This window comes from Xenopus laevis, chromosome 9_10S, assembly GCF_017654675.1.
Source record: "Xenopus laevis strain J_2021 chromosome 9_10S, Xenopus_laevis_v10.1, whole genome shotgun sequence".
In the NCBI taxonomy this organism is placed as follows: Eukaryota; Metazoa; Chordata; class Amphibia; order Anura; family Pipidae; genus Xenopus; species Xenopus laevis.
The window spans coordinates 9,606,070-9,623,894 of record NC_054388.1 but is presented as its reverse complement, the minus strand read 5'-3'; the positions used below and the strand labels follow the sequence as shown (position 1 = coordinate 9,623,894).

Here is a 17,825-nt window from a genome sequence, read left to right as displayed (position 1 = left end):
ATACAGCTGCACTCAAGGGATGATCATTTCAGTATCTCTCTTTATATAATGCCATTGATGTAATACAAGCTATTTCAAGCTTTACTAGATTTAAAATAAAAAACAATAAGAGCCTCCATAAAAAATCCCCTAGTGCAACTGTAAATCCTCGGCCACACAAATCATCAGTGAGTTTAGACCTATTGGCTGAGCCATAAAAATGTAATACATAGAAACCCTAAATCTAGATGGACACTGTCAACACCACTGTGAAATATGCTGAGTCTTCTCAGCTGCACCTCTGGCTAAAGCAAATTCAGATCCAATATTCAGTGGTTTACTATGTTCTTATATGTATAAATACAAAAATACAGAGAAGGAATGTTCTGGGCACACAATAAGCTATACCCTCATACTGTACTGTCTCAGGGAAACAATATGTCACCTCCTTCCCATATGTATAAATACAAATATACAGAGAAGGAATGTTCTGGGCACACAATAAGCTATACCCTCATACTGTACTGTCTAAGGGAAACAATATGGCACCTCCTTCCTATATGTATAAATACAAATATACAGAGAAGGAATGTTCTGGGCACACAATAAGCTATACCCTCATACTGTACTGTCTAAGGGAATCAATATGGCACCTCCTTCCTATATGTATAAATACAAATATACAGAGAAGGAATGTTCTGGGCACACAATAAGCTATACCCTCATACTGTACTGTCTAAGGGAAACAATATGGCACCTCCCTCTCATTTGTATAAATACAAGAGCCACTCCAACGCACATCTTTGCTTCTGGTCAGCAAAGAAAAAAAAAGTAATGTAAGCTTGAAAATGCTATCAGGCCTAAGATTAGGACCCTGGGGTCCAATATTGCAGATCACTTTCCTGTGTATAAAATAAAAATATATTGTAACAGATTTGGTTTCATTACTGTGAAGGGCAATCAGGAATCCTCTACCATGAGAGGGGCAATGAGTGATTCATTGATGGGTAAGATGCTTTTCTATCAGGAAAGGGCATCTATAACGATTCCTTAATTAATTAATTCAGTTAATTCAGTTGTAATTGATCCCTAGAACAATCCAATTATGGTTTTCAGGTCAAAAGGGAATCATTTACCCCTTGTGCGACTAAACTGTCACCTCTGCTTCTGGGTAGAGTTGTTTGTCTTCCCTTTAATGAATTAACACAAGTTTTGGAAAGTTTGAACCTCATGGACACGTGTTTATATGGTTAGCATAGCCGCGATGCTTCGTCAATGCAGGAGTCATGGGAGACTGGCGAGGAGTGGGCTGACACTTCATCACGTTAAAACCAAAAGCCCAGAAATGATATATAGGTTGCATAGTGAAGTGCTTTTCAGACAGCTGGGCAGTAAGCTACCGAACAGGTTACTAATTAGCCTGCGGCATATGAACTGATTTATAGTCAGCCCTGCAGTGTGTTAATTTTATAGGTGTTCCGCTAAAGGGCTGGGAGTCAAGGGCACCTCTGTTCTAGCCATGTAACAGTGTCCAGCTCTTGCTGGTTGCAATACAGCCGATGCTTACAGCCCTTACACAGATCAATAGTAGAGATGGTTAAATAAAGACCAAAGTCTATAGAGTTCAAGGACTGTTAAAGTTCAAGCCCACCTTGAAGGCCCATCATTTGACTTGGGCCCTGTTTTAGCAAAAAGGTTAAACATATATACAGTGTCGGACTAGGGTGTCCAGGGCCCACCGGGATGCCACCTCAAGCCCTCCATCCTCCCCCTGCCGCACGGACTGCGTACCTTTAAAGGGATCCTGTCATTGGAAAACATGTTTTTTTCAAAACGCATCAGTTAATAGTGCTACTCCAGCAGAATTCTGCACTGAAATCCATTTCTCAAAAGAGCAAACAGATTTTTTTATATTCAATTTTGAAATCTGACATGGGGCTAGACATTTTGTCAATTTCCCAGCTGCCCCTGGTCATGTGACTTGTGCCTGCACTTTAGGAGAGAAATGCTTTCTGGCAGGCTGCTGTTTTTCCTTCTCAATGTAACTGAATGAGTCTCAGTGACACATGGGTTTTTACTATTGAGTGTTGTTCTTAGATCTACCAGGCAGCTGTTATCTTGTGTTAGGGAGCTGCTATCTGATTACCTTCCCATTGTTCTTTTGTTTGGCTGCTGGGGGGGAGGGAGGGGGTGATATCACTCCAACTTGCAGTACAGCAGTAAAGAGTGATTGAAGTTTATCAGAGCACAAGTCACATGACTTGGGGCAGCTGGGAAATTAACAAAATGTCTAGCCCCATGTCAGATTTCAAAATTGAATATAAAAAAATCTGTTTGCTCCTTTGAGAAATGGATTTCAGTGCAGAATTCTCCCGGAACAGCACAATTAAATGATTCATTTTGAAAAATAATTTTTTTCCCATGACAGTATCCCTTTAAAAGAAAAGTAACACCATTAATAATAATTAAAATATAATGTGCTGTTGCTCTGCACTGGTAAACCCGTTGTGTTGGCTTCAGAAAAACATAAACACGCTGCTGTGTAGCCAAGGGGGCAGCCATGCAGTTTGTAAAAAGGAGTAATGACAGAAACGATCTGGAGAATCTCATTGTAATCATCAGAGTTTATCTGTTATCTCCTATGTAAAACTAGAGCCTTTCCTCCTTCTCTGCTTTGAATGGCTGAAGTATCCACCATAAAGCCAAAGTTATCAAAAGAATATCTGGGACAACAGAGAAGTTTTCACAAGAAAGGTAACCCTAACTGGCCTTCAGGCTGGTCATCCCTTGCTAATGTCATGGCCCCCCTTAGCAGGGCCAGCATAACAATTTGGGAACCACTCTAGAATCATCTAGAACCGTTCTAGATGATTCTGAGGAAGCTTGAAAAAAAACCTCCCAGCTAAGGCCATCTCCAATTTCCCTCACGGGGGTTAAAAAGACCTTCCTGACATGACAACTGGACCAATCACTGGATGGAAATGGTACTATGAGTATTAATATCATTAGCCTTATATTTTATCACTTTCTAAAAAGTGCCAGTGTGTTAGAAAAAGTAACTGTATACTTAACTCCGACATTCAGTTGGAGCGTTGGACTGGGCATACTAGGGCCCACCAGATAACCTGACATATAGCGCCCCTCATTTAAAATGTACTAGATGCTATAGGAATTTCACAGCTCTATGGTTGAGTTAATGGGATTTGTCATTCAGGGGGCCCGCTGGGAGATTCCACGGTATATAGAGAGGCAAGTCCAACCCTGTTCAGTTGACAGAGAATGCTGAAGGTCTCAAGATGAAGAATCTGAATAGAAAGTGTACTTTTGACTTTGTATGTTGACTGATAATCCATGGAGCATCATATAGGATTCAGAGGACAAGGAATAGAGCTTTAGAGAAGTCTTGCAGGCTGCAATATGATGAGAGTGGAAGAGAGATGAAGGTTGAAATCAGAGCGTAGGAAGCATGAAGGAGTGTATTTAAAGATCAGAGCTCCAATATAGAGAGAGGATTCATGGTTAAGAGCCTTAATTGTGAGTCCTTGAATTTAAATCAAGACAAAACTGGGAGCCAGTGAAGGGATTTGCTGGTATGGAACAGAGACATTAGTGGATGACTAACTGTAGAATTTAAAACAGACTGAAGTACCGAAAGGAGCAGAGTGGGTTGCCTGTAAGAAAGCTACACTAGTCTATAAGAAAAATAATAAGAGAAAGAGAGAAGTAAAGCAGGCAAGCGGATTGGGGGTCACCACAACAGAAGGAGGGAATGAGGAGGAGGTAGAAGAATGATAATATTTTATCCACAAAAGAGCAGTATCATGAATGTCATTAGAGAAAATCTAGGGGTGATCAACTGTGCCAAACTGTAGGTACAATCTCTCCCTACTATACTACACTCCCTTCCCAGAGACTATTATCCCACTGTTACTATAGACACCATCTCTCCCTACTATACCTGCTATCCCACAGTCACACTCCCTTCCCAGAGACTATTATCCACTGTTACTATAGGCACCATCTCTCCCTACTATACCTGCTATCCCACAGTCACACTCCCTTCCCAGAGACTATTATCCACTGTTACTATAGACACCATCTCTCCCTACTATACCTGCTATCCCACAGTCACACTCCCTTCCCAGAGACTATTATCCCACTGTTATTATAGACACCATCTCTCCCTACTATACCTGCTATCCCACAGTCACACTCCCTTCCCAGAGACTATTATCCCACTGTTACTATAGACACCATCTCTCCCTACTATACCTGCTATCCCACAGTCACACTCCCTTCCCAGAGACTATTATCCACTGTTACTATAGGCACCATCTCTCCCTACTATACCTGCTATCCCACAGTCACACTCCCTTCCCAGAGACTATTATCCACTGTTACTATAGACACCATCTCTCCCTACTATACCTGCTATCCCAGTCACACTCCCTTCCCAGAGACTATTATCCACTGTTACTATAGACACCATCTCTCCCTACTATACCTGCTATCCCACAGTCACACTCCCTTCCCAGAGACTATTATCCACTGTTACTATAGGCACCATCTCTCCCTACTATACCTGCTATCCCACAGTCACACTCCCTTCCCAGAGACTATTATCCCACTGTTATTATAGACACCATCTCTCCCTACTATACCTGCTATCCCACAGTCACACTCCCTTCCCAGAGACTATTATCCCACTGTTACTATAGACACCATCTCTCCCTACTATACCTGCTATCCCACAGTCACACTCCCTTCCCAGAGACTATTATCCACTGTTACTATAGGCACCATCTCTCCCTACTATACCTGCTATCCCACAGTCACACTCCCTTCCCAGAGACTATTATCCACTGTTACTATAGACACCATCTCTCCCTACTATACCTGCTATCCCAGTCACACTCCCTTCCCAGAGACTATTATCCACTGTTACTATAGACACCATCTCTCCCTACTATACCTGCTATCCCACAGTCACACTCCCTTCCCAGAGACTATTATCCCACTGTTACTATAGGCACCATCTCTCCCTACTATACCTGCTATCCCACAGTCACACTCCCTTCCCAGAGACTATTATCCACTGTTACTATAGGCACCATCTCTCCCTACTATACCTGCTATCCCACAGTCACACTCCCTTCCCAGAGACTATTATCCCACTGTTACTATAGACACCATCTCTCCCTACTATACCTGCTATCCCACAGTCACACTCCCTTCCCAGAGACTATTATCCACTGTTACTATAGGCATCATCTCTCCCTACTATACCTGCTATCCCACAGTCACACTCCCTTCCAGAGACTATTATCCACTGTTACTATAGGCACCATCTCTCCCTACTATACCTGCTATCCCACAGTCACACTCCCTTCCCAGAGACTATTATCCACTGTTACTATAGACACCATCTCTCCCTACTATACCAGCTATCCCACAGTCACACTCCCTTCCCAGAGACTATTATCCCACTGTTACTATAGACACCATCTCTCCCTACTATACCTGCTATCCCACAGTCACACTCCCTTCCCAGAGACTATTATCCCACTGTTACTATAGACACCATCTCTCCCTACTATACCTGCTATCCCACAGTCACACTCCCTTCCCAGAGACTATTATCCCACTGTTACTATAGGCACCATCTCTCCCTACTATACCTGCTATCCCACAGTCACACTCCCTTCCCAGAGACTATTATCCACTGTTACTATAGACACCATCTCTCCCTACTATACCTGCTATCCCACAGTCACATTCCCTTCCCAGAGACTATTATCCCACTGTTACTATAGGCACCATCTCTCCCTACTATACCTGCTATCCCACAGTCACACTCCCTTCCCAGAGACTATTATCCACTGTTACTATAGACACCATCTCTCCCTACTATACCTGCTATCCCACAGTCACATTCCCTTCCCAGAGACTATTATCCCACTGCAGAAAAAGACATTAATGCAAAAAAAATAACTAAACAATTAATCATCATTTAATTAATGAACCCACAAACACTGGGCATTCAGTAACCCTGTGGAATAACAGCCAAACAAATCAATGACAGCATTTAATTGATGTCTTGCTCATGGTGCGATTCATTACCAGAGCTCTGAGATGCCAATCATAGAAGATCCACTTAAATCAATTCCCTGATGATCAGCTGCCATGTAAGTTCACAGCCATTTCACCTCTTTATTTCAATACATTACCTGCTGAAAGGAACAGTGTTACTCCACTATATGTTGATCTTATTTAACATGGCAGTATAGGATTATTATTATTAATGTAATAAAGTTTAAACCTCTGATAATGCCAATAAGTTGGGCACCTCCTCCCCTCCACAAGTCAGATGAATAACCATGTGCCCCCTGCTGGTGTGTTTCTTTCATAACAATTAAATTGGTCCAGGGCATGGTGCCCATTATCAATTATCCCCTTTAGCCAATGGGGTAGGAATATGCCCAGTACAGTACAAGCATTATACTGGGCCTGCTCCTGCCCATTGGACACAGCTACATCATTGAGCTTTTAAAAAAAATCCCTGGTCCAGTGCAATGTTTTGTTGTACACCAGCCTGGCCTAAAGGTTATTAATTTCGGGCTCGTTATACAGGTATACATTGATCTCATTGTCCCTGTTTCCATGTTCCTACATATCGAGCAAGGAGTGATTACAATGATATCGGAGTTAATGAGGAATAAAAGCTGCCGGTGAATGGAAACAGCAAGGAGAATTTTTAAATTACACAGCCCTCCCCAACATTCACACACAATTATATCAGTCGTGCTCTGTGCCTGGAACAGCACAATCACTTACTGCTGCTTTCTACAATCAAAATCTATATTTTGTGTCATTAGTCTCACCTTTACATGAAGCTTGCTGCACTCACAGCTCATATACCTGCATATGATATATGTATAAATAGAAATACATATATCATGCAAATTCTCTGCCATTAAGCCATGGACTTGGGGTTACAATGGAACCAAAGCTGCAAGGCAGACAGAGGGTTAAACAGCAGCCTGGGTGAACTTGCCAGGTCTTCGGGTGGATTCATGACTATTTTGGAGCTAAATTGGAATAAAATTCAACCACAAAAAACATGCAAAACCACTGTATTTATGAGCTGACATTATCTTGTTGATAATACCCCCCAATCCTCCTAAGACTGAATTTTTGCCCCCAAAAAAACCCAGAAGTTGTTATGTACATGTGCAATGGTGTCTGAAAATGGGCACCCACCTATAACGGTTCAGTTTCCGGCAGGCATGCTTTTAAAGCCACATCAACGCAGAATAAACGGTTTTAGTGGGAGTTGCAATAAACATCCTAATTATTATCCCCCAACGCTCATTCTAATTTTTCCCAAAATAACACATATTTTTCCCTAATAATAACATTGGGGGAAATAAAAGTCTCAAAGAGAAAAACAATTTGCGTAAATAAGACTAAAACAAAACAATATCATTTCGCAATATTTTTCGTTGATGAAATTGAATTGTTTAAATGTTAGGCACCCCCAAGTGAATGTATTTACTTACCAGAAACACCGGGCCGGTGCTCCTATGAGCAGAAAACTGCACCGGCCCGGGGTTATTCCAGCGAGCACCACGGAGCAGTTCTCTTCCGGCTTCTTGTCTTTTTGCGGCTGTGCATGCGCATTAGGGCTCTTACATATGGGCGGTTTTTCCTGCGTTTCCCTGCGTTGCACTTTCTTCCGTTCAGCCGCAGGGGAGCGCAAGAGTAGACGCACTCAATTATTGTCAAGGGCGCTGTACTCACACAGACGCATGTAAGCTCCAAACGCAGGTGAAATGCAACATGCTGAGTCCCACCTGCATTTGTCGCTTACATGCGTCTGTGTGAGTACAGCGCCCTTGACAATAATTGAGTGCGTCTACTACTATTGAGTGCGCAGGTAAAACTCTAAGAGCCCTTAGAGTGAAAAACCGAAACTTTAACAAAAAATTCAGCTTTTTTCATTCTACTGCGCATGTGTCTGCCCTGTGAAATTTGAAGACACAAGATGCCAGAAGAGAAGCGTTCCGTGGTGTTTGCTGGTATAAACTCTCGGGCCGGTGCAGTTTTCTGCTGATAGGAGCACCGGCCCAGGGTTTTAGTAAGTAAATACATTCACTTGGGGTGCCTAACATTTGGCATCCCCAAATAGTTAACGACTTTCCTTCTCCTTTAAGAAGCATACATAACAACTACAGGGACAGTATGGGACCTGTTATCTAGAATGCTCGGGACCTGGGGTTTTCCAGATAATGGATCTTTTCGTAATTTGGATCTTCATACTTTAAGTCTACTAGAAAATCATGTAAACATAAAATAAGCACTATAGGCTGGTTTGTCTTCCAATAAAGATGAATTATATCTTAGTTAGGATCAAGTACAAGCTACTGTTTTATTATTACAGGAAAAAAGGAAATCATGTTTAAATATTTGGATTATTTAGATGAAAATAGAGTCTATGGGAGACGGCTTTTCCATAATTCGGGGCTTTCTGGATAACGGATTTCTGGATAACGGATCCCATACCTGTATTTCAGAAAGAAGTTTTATTACTTACACTTAAACTATAAAATTCACAATCTTTCTTCCGCTGTCGGAAGTGGTCGCCAAACAGTTTCCGGGTTCGCACAAATTCGAGCAAAGCCATACATTTTCGCATTGTGGTTTTCCCATTACTGACTTTTTGTTAAATCCCCCCATTTAACCTTGATATGTAGCCCAGGTTACCGACTGAAAAACAAAATCAATTTGCTCCATAAATCTTTTTATTTTTTCATATAAGGTTAAATTGTGATCTATTGCTGCAAAGTGTGGTGGGAGGGGAGTCATTGGCATATAGATTATTTTTCTTGACCCCTGCGTCGGTGAAAGGGTTAATGACATAAGAATGATGATAGACGGGTGACTTTAAATCTCATCACCTTGACTCGTCTTGCCATAAAGAAGAGAAATAGCTTAATTTGAGGGAGTGAAATAAAAATGAAATGGCTTTTTAATCCCCTTTCTCGGTTCTCGACATGTGGAGTCACTTGGAATGGAAAATGGAACCTTTATTGCTGCTACTTAGTCGCTTTTCCCCTTTCTATAGATCAGCGCTACATGAATAAAGAATAAAGAACATTCCTTACCTTATTGCCGGATGAATTCTTTCCAGAAAGGTCATGGAAGTTTCAATTCATGGTAAAAAGTTCTGCCAAAATATTGTTCCATTTTTGCCATGCGCTTCCTGCAAGTGTCAGCTCTTGTTTCCAAGGGAAAGAGACTCACAACGCAGCCCCTGGTGCTTCAGTGGGATCCTGCCAGTGGGAGACTGAGACTGGAGAGAGATTTTCTTGTTTAATTCCCGGCTCCCTGTGCTGTGAATGCCATGAGATAGAGATTGTAACAAAGCAGGGAGTTGTGGGCTGTTAATGTGTCACCTTGTCGGTGCCTGAAGGATTTCTAATAAGACAGTAGCCTGATGAGAAGGAGCTGCCTGTGATCCAGCCAAGCACAGCACAACTCCAGCCCCTAACTTGTTGAATAAAGGGGCAGGCCTTTTAGATGTATGTTTTTCTTTCTCACACAGGATTAAATCAGATATAACAGGTCCCTCCCTTTGCCTATTGAATATGTGCAGCTCATACAGAGAAAATATATCAACGACTGATGTTTTCCATTTGCTCCCTGACCTGGAGACAAGAAGCAGGTACAGGTATCCGGAAACCCATTAGAGAAAGCTCTGAATTACGGAAAGGCCACCTCCCATAGACTCCATTTTAACTAGGGATGCACCAAATCCACTATTTGGGATTCGGCCGAATCCTTTATGAAAGATTTGGCCGAATACCGAACCGAAGCCAAATCCTAATTAGCAGAAAAGTTATGTGATTTCCCTTCCCGCCCCTAATTTACATATACAAATTAGGATTCAGATCCGACCAGGCACAAGAATGTGGCCTAATCCGAATCCTGCTGAAAAAGGCCGAATCCCTAACCAAATCCCGAATTCCGTGCATCCATAATTTTAACCAAATAATCAAAATTTTTTCCTTTTTCTGTGTAATAATAAAATAGTAGCTTGTACTTGATCCCAACTAAGATATAATTAATCCTTATTGGAAGCAAAACCAGCCTATTGGGTTTTATTTAAAGTTGACATTATTTTCTAGTAGATTTAAGGTATGGAGATCCAGATTACGGAAAGATCCAGGTCCTGGGTATCTGGATAACAGATCCCATGCCAGACATCATTCTTGAAATGATTCACTGGCACTGGTACAGTATACTACATGATTTAGATCCTACTTTAATACTCCAATGTAGATCTGAATGGTTAGTTTAGGATTGTGGCATTGAAATGAATGATTGATATCCAAACATTCGGCGGCCAAAGAATAAAATCTGATGTCTATGGCCGGCTTCAAAGTTTCCAGGTGAGGCTTTTTTCAGCCCCTGGTACCCTGAGGGGTGCTGTTTCTCATCTCACCTCATGGCGGCAGCAGCACCCTGATGGTCCTAACTATTTACCCCATGCCAATTTTCTCTCCAATGGTGGTCTGGTGCTTGGGTGTTTTTCTTGAAGATCGAGTGGATGAGCCTGTGATTGCAATTCTTTTGTTGAGTGACAATTTTGCCAAGATAATGCAACTATTCAGGGTGGTACCAGCCTATAAAACATCATTGGAGGTAATTAGTTAGGACTTTATGATATTTACATTGCCATGGGTATGGCAGACTCCCTAGGCTCAAGCCAAAATCAAATATATACATAATATGAAGCAGTTTCTGATGACCAGACCATTTGGCTCCTAATATCCTCAGGGCATCAATCGGACACTACTTGAAGTCCTGCTGTCTAAAGGTGGCCATTCACGGGCCGATAAAAGACAGAGTCGCAGCTTCCCCCGACGGGCTTCCCCCGATCGATATCTGGCCGAAAGTCGGCAGATGTCCATCGGACAGGACTAAAAATCCCGTCAGATTGCGGCAGCATCTGTTCGTTGATGCAGTCCCGCGTTCAGCGCGCCTGTTATGATCCGATCGTTGTGCCCTAGGGTCCACGATTGGATCAGCCCGATATCACCCACCTCAAGGTGGGCATATCGGGGAGAGAGACGCTCACTTGGCGACATCGCCAAACAGGCGTATCTCTCTATGTATGGCCGCCTTTAGTATAGGTAGCTTAGGGGCACTTACCTACAGCAAAGGAGTGAAAAATCAGTTGTCTCTTATTCTGACCTTGACAGGATGGACCTTCACCAAAGCTTTGATCTTCGATGAGTCGGAATCCTAAACTAATTAGCAGTTTCCAAGACCGGATTACTTAAATTGGACGCTGTTAGATATGTGACATTTTTATTAACTTGAATCCTAAATAGCAGAATAGTTTAATTAGAACTTAGCAGAATTTAGCAGAGCGCACAACAAGGCAAGGCCAGCTCGAGCATTCCAAGTTAAGTTATGAATAAAAAAGTAGTTGATGATTTAGATGTCAAGTTGGCAGAAAGGACAACATTTGTTCAACAAATCAGCAAAATCAGAGCTGGAAAGAAAATCAATCGAAAGAGTTGCCATAGTAAATGAGAGAGGAGGGGTTGCTGGAAGCATAGCCTGGGGCTTTAAGATTTGATTCATGGCTGAAGGTTGCGCTGGTGAATTATAATTGGGAAGAGCTTGTATAACAGCTAAAAACACAGAAGAAAAACTATGGTAAAGAAAGTAATGGGCAAGAACACGCAACTAATTTCTAAATAGCCCCTTTCACCATGGCACTCAAGGTTAGCCCCATCTTATTGGCTTCTAGGGCCCGTGCAGGCGCAGGTGATTTGTACAATAAGACCCAGAAGTCTCCCTTTTCAGACAACACAGCTAGAATGTCAACCCTGTAGAGATAACTACAATGTCAGCCTTGTGGACTTAGTCAAATCTCAGCCCTATAAGGAAAATGACAGAAAGGGCATTTTGGTGATTTGGAGTCAAATCGCAGGTGACAAAACATTCAAAATGCTATTTCATGGGTAAATTACACTATTATCACTATTGCCTTGGAAGTATTTTGGTTCGACTGAATGAACTAAGTAATTTACTCAACACTATTAACATTATGATTTAGCCAGTTTAATACCTGCTATCAAACACAGGTGGCAAAAGGCCCCATCTGTAATTGCCTTCAAGATAGCTTGAATCATTCTCAGCATTATATAGATAACCAGACTGTCCACCCTATAGAGACAGCTAGAATCTCTCAAACTTTAGAGACAGCTAGAATCCCAGCCATACAGAGACAGCTAGAGTCTCAACCCTATAGACAGCTAGAATCTCTACCCTATAGAGCAGGGATCCCCAACATTTTCTACCTGTGAGCAACATTCAGATGTAAAAGGAGCTGGGGAGCAACACAAGCATGAAAAATGTTCCTGGAGGTACCAAATAAGTGTTGTGATTGACCATTTAGTAGCCGCTATGAAGACTGGCAGTCTACAGGGGCTTCTGTTTGGCAGTACACCTAGTTTGTATGCAACCAAAACTTGCCTCTGAGCCTGAAATTCAAAAATAAGCTCCTGATTTGAGGCCATGGGGAGCAACATCCAAGAGATCGGAGAGCAACATGTTGCTCACAAGCTACTGCTATAGAGACAGCTAGAACCTCAGCTCTATAAAGACAGCTAGAATGTCAGCCCTAGAGAGACAGCTAGAATGTCAGCCCTAGAGAGACAGCTAGAATGTCAGCCATACAGAGACAGCTAGAATCTCAACCCTATAGAGACAGTTAGAATAGCAGCTCTATAAAGACAGATAGAATCTCCGCCCTATAGAGAAAACTAGAATCTTAACTTTTACAGACAGCTAGAATCAAAGACCTACAGAGACAGTTAGAATCTCAATTCAATAAATACGGCTAGAATCCCAGCTCTATTAAGACAGATAGAATCTCTGCCCTATAGAGACAGCTAGAATCCCAGCCCTACAGAGACAGCTAAAATCTCAACCCTACAGAGACAGCTAGAATCTCAGCTCTATAAAGACAGATGGAATCTCAGCCCAACAGAGAAAGCTAGAATCTCAATTCTATAGATACAGCAGTGGTCAACGGGGAGATTTGTCCCCCTCGATTACTGATACGCAACTGGGAGCAACAAGTCTCCCGAAAATGCCTCTCCATTGGAAATACCTGAAATCGCTGGCGTTAAAACCAATTTCAGTGTTTTACTGCTGGCGATTTCAATTATTTCCAATGGAGAAGCGTTTTCGGGAGATTTGTCAGTCGCAGTTGCACATGAATAATCGTGGGGGAGAAATCTCCCTGTTGGCCACTGCCATTGAGCTAGAATCTTAACCCTGTAGAGACCGCATGAATGTTATTGGGTTTTTTTTTACAATTACAATTTTTTACGATAAAGTGGGGCACTACTGTTGCTGTGATTAACAGGACACTCCACTGACTATAATTATATATTTATTCATTTACTTATTTTCAAATTAATTTCACCATTTCCTTTTGTGCCTTGTACTTATGGGGAACTAAAATGCATAAATTTATGTTGGCGGCAAAACAATTCTATAATTTTTTTTTCTATTGTTTCAATTTTTTGTGATCCAAATTACAGAAAACCCCTGAAAAAGTCCAGTAAACACAAGGTCCCCAGCATTCCAAAATAAAAGACTGCATACCTGTATTGTGATTACATTGTTAAATGCCTGTCAGGCTTTTGAAGCTTTAGTGTAAATCTAAATACATTTTCTTATTGGCTCAATTTGCATTTTGACATGAGTCAAGGAATAGTAGGCAAGTGTTCTCTTCCGAACGTTAAACGATTATTAGTCATGGACAGGACATTTTGTGCGAATCCACTGATATACGCGTATGCGTTTAAATTCAAGTTAAAAGTAAATTTTCACAGTGGGAAGGGAATGCGTTTATACTGGTATATAATAATAGAAAAGCTAGGGGCCCCGAAAAAATTCAAGAGACTTCAAAGAGAAATGAATGAGGCTGAAAAGTGATGATGTTCAATTTTTTTAAATTAAAATGTAAAGGAATCCTCCAAAGTCTCAGTCTGTAGGATCGGGCAATTTTAATTATATCCTATTTCTAAATATAAATTACCTTCAGCTTATTATAAATGTTTATTTAAAGGGATAAAATAAACCCCTTTCTAACATGAGCTCCCTCAGTTGGGTTATGTAGATAAGATGCATAAACACTATCTGAACTTTTAAAAATACATATAAATGTATTGTTCTACAGAGACATTCCACAGATTGAAAGGAAGCCATGACACCATTTCCCAACCTTCCTTAGGCTCACAGTGTCAAGCAATCCCTGTTTCATTGTGATGCGATGGATTCTGGGACCTGAATTCCCTCTTTTTTTGATAATGGGTGGTACATAGAGTCTTTGTAATGCAGAGGGACTTCAAATCCCCAAATCTATCACACACAGACATTCCACAGATTGAAAGGAAGCCATGATACCATTTTCCAACCTTCCTTAGGCTCACAGTGTCAAGCAATCCCTCCTTCACCTTGTTTCTGTCACAGTCGGCACCCAAACACCAGAACAAATGCCAAGCACCCTGGTCTCGGCTTGTGCTTCATCTGTAGTGTGACCGCCTTTGGCCTCGGGAGGAGCCCTCAGCTACTTGAATGCCACCAGGACTTAAACGAGAGGTGCAAGGCTAGAGGTTCTGGATAAACAGAGGGGCACGACTGTTTAGCTAGAGTCTTAAGGCCAAGAGTCACGGTACAGAACAGGAAACCAAATCCTATCACGGGCAGTGTGAAAAAGAAACTGTACTTTTAAATACCATTTGAACATAATCACGCCAGCGCACCTTTAAATTACAAGGAGGCGCACCGCGCACCCTAGGAAACCGCCACCGAAGACTGATATGGCGGGCGTCCCCGCTTGGAGTGTGGCGGGCGTCCCCGCCGACCCCCGTGAGTCTTCCTCACATTACCACCCCCTCTAGGGGGGGCCACTGGACCCCCAGGTCTCTCAGGAAACTTTATATGAAACTGTCTCCTGAGATGGTCAGCCCTGATGTCACTAACTGAGACCCAAGCGTTCTCCTCGGGGCCATAGCCCTTCCATTTAACTAGATACTGGAGCTTACCTCGCACAAGGCGAGAATCGAGGAGCTCTTGGACCTCAAATTCAGACTGACCTTCAACCAACACTGGGGGAGGAACTGATAGTTGACGGACCTGTGAAGCTGGTTTTAGGAGAGAAACGTGAAAAGAATTAGAAACCTTAAAACTGACTGGTAGTTTAAGACGGACAGAGGATGGATTAATTATTTCTGAGGTGGGATATGGACCAATAAACTTAGGACCCAACTTGAGAGAGGGGACCTTAAGCTTGATGTTTTTAGTAGACAACCAAACAGAATCACCAACCTTATATTTGGGTGCCTCCCTACGGGATCTATCAGCTGCCTTTTTCTGAGCGGCTGTAGCTGCGGAAAGAGAGTCATGCTCCTGAGACCAAATTTTCGCAAACTGTTTGACAGAGGAGTTAATGGAAGGTACGGGAGACAAAGAACCAGAAAAGGAAAATGCTTTGGGATGTAAACCATGGACAATAAAGAAAGGAGATTCCCCAGTGGAGGCATGAGTAGCATTATTGTAGGCAAACTCTGCCCAGGGTAATAGCTCAGCCCATGAGGTTTGGTTGTCAGATACATAGCACCTCAGATACTGTTCAAGGGACTGATTAACCCTTTCAGTTTGGCCGTTGGTTTGGGGGTGGTAGAGAAGGATAAATCAATCCCATCTAAAGAGCAGAAGGCTCGCCAAAATTTCGAAACAAAATTCACCGGAAAACCATGCAACCTAAAAATGTGAAAAATGAACAATTCAGCCAAGGTTTTGGCAGAAGGGAGATGTGGAAGGGAAACAAATGGCCTAAACCTATCCACCACCACCCAAATCACAGTTTTTCCTTGAGAAGGGGGCAAATCAACAATAAAATCCATCGAAAGATGGGACCAAGGTTTGTCAGGAATGGGTAGCGGATTTAGCAATCCCTGGGACAGATTCCTGGAAGGTTTAGACCTCTGGCAAACTGGACAGGAATTAACAAAAATGTTAGCATCCAGTTTATAGGAGGGCCACCATACATTGTGGGACAGAAGTGACACAGTCTCAGCAATGCCAAGATGTCCTGCCATTTTAGAATTGTGGACTTCACTCAAAACTTGCTCCCTTAAATCTTCTGAAACAAATAGTCACCCAGAGGGATTTTCTACAGGAGCAGAAGACTGAACAGGAGATAACAAGGAAGTTAGATCAGATTCTAGAGCCGCCACAATTAATGCACCAGGAATGATGGGGGTACACTCACTAGATTCAGAGGGTCTGGATTCAAAACTCCTAGAGAGTGCGTCTGCTTTAGTGTTTTTAGAGCCAGGTCTAAAAGTTAAAGAGAAATTTAACCTGGTGAAAAACAACGCCCATCTAGCCTGCCTAGGATGTAGTCGCTTGGCCGACTCTATATACAGGAGATTTTTATGGTCAGTAAAGACCGTTATCAAATGTTTTTCTCCCTCCAACAGATGCCGCCATTCCTCAAAGGCCCATTTGATAGCCAACGATTCTCTATTACCGATGTCATAGTTTGCCTCAGCAGGCGAAAATTTCTTAGAGAAAAATGCAAAGGGGTGCACTTTGTTGGTTATCGGATGCCTTTGGGAAAGGACTGCTCCTGCCCCAACCTCCGAGGCATCCACTTCAACAATAAATTGAAGTGCAGTATCAGGGTGCCGCAGAATAGGGGCTGAACTGAACTCTTTTTTGAGGAATTCGAAAGCTTGGATAGCTTCAGGGGACCAAATGCTTAAGTTTGTAATGGGAGCCACTATTAGGGAGAAGTTCTTTATAAATTGACGATAGTAATTGGTGAAACCTAGGAACCTTTGGGTTGCACGTAAAGAAAGAGGTTGGGTCCAATCCAGTACAGCTTTCACCTTTCCTGGATCCATCTCTAGACCCTTACTGGAAATATTGAAACCCAAAAACTGAACAGAAGTAACCTCAAAAGTACACTTTTCAAGTTTCGCATAAAGACTATTTTCTCTTAACCTACATAAAACTTCGCGAACATGGTTTTGATGTTCACATAGGTTAGAAGAGAAAATTAAAATATCATCAAGATAGACCACTACGAATATCCCCAGCAGGTCACTGACAAATTCTTGGAACACTGTGGGGGCGTTACAGAGACCAAATGGCATTACTAAGTATTCGTAGTGGCCGTCCCTGGTGTTAAATGCTGTTGGTGCACCTGATGAAGGCTGTTGTAGCTGAAACATGTTGTGCAGGAGTGTCTGCGAAATAAAAATGAAAACCTTTTAAACATAAAGGTGTGCTCTGCGGCTATTTTTGATTTACTTGGAATACATGAACCACCACACTTTAAACCCCATTGAATAATCTCCCCTGATACCCAGTCAATATGAGGATTATGGGTCTGAAGCCAAGGTAACCCCAGAATAAGAGGAGAAGAAACACCCTCAATAATGTAAAGGGCTAACTTCTCACTGTGTAGGTTATTAGTGCACATGGAAATGAACACAGATTTTTTAGTTACCAGGCCTGACCCTAAGGGTTTTTTATCGACTGCCAAAATCCTCAAAGGAGGAAATAGAGGGGTTAAAGGAATACAAAATTTTGCTGCAAAGGTAGCATCCAAAAAATTCCCCTCCGCCCCTGAATTCACAAAAGCGGACACCTTGACAGAGCCCGTAGGCCAGGTTAACTTAACCAGTAACAAAATCCTAGAGGTAGATTGGAGAGAGGAAACTTCTGCACCCAAATGGAGCTCCCCT

The 17,825-nt window shown here is 42.2% G+C and overlaps 1 protein-coding gene across 1 annotated transcript in view; it reads right to left on the bottom strand.

Annotated features, from left to right (window-relative positions):
* Positions 1-9,733, bottom strand: part of opn7b.S (opsin 7, beta S homeolog) — a 37,185-nt gene extending 27,452 nt beyond the window's left edge. The window contains exon 1 of the mRNA XM_018238167.2: positions 9,144-9,733. The gene's annotated coding sequence lies outside the window, so the exon portion shown is untranslated. The remainder of the gene's footprint in view (positions 1-9,143) is intronic.
* Positions 9,734-17,825: the final 8,092 nt, after the last annotated feature.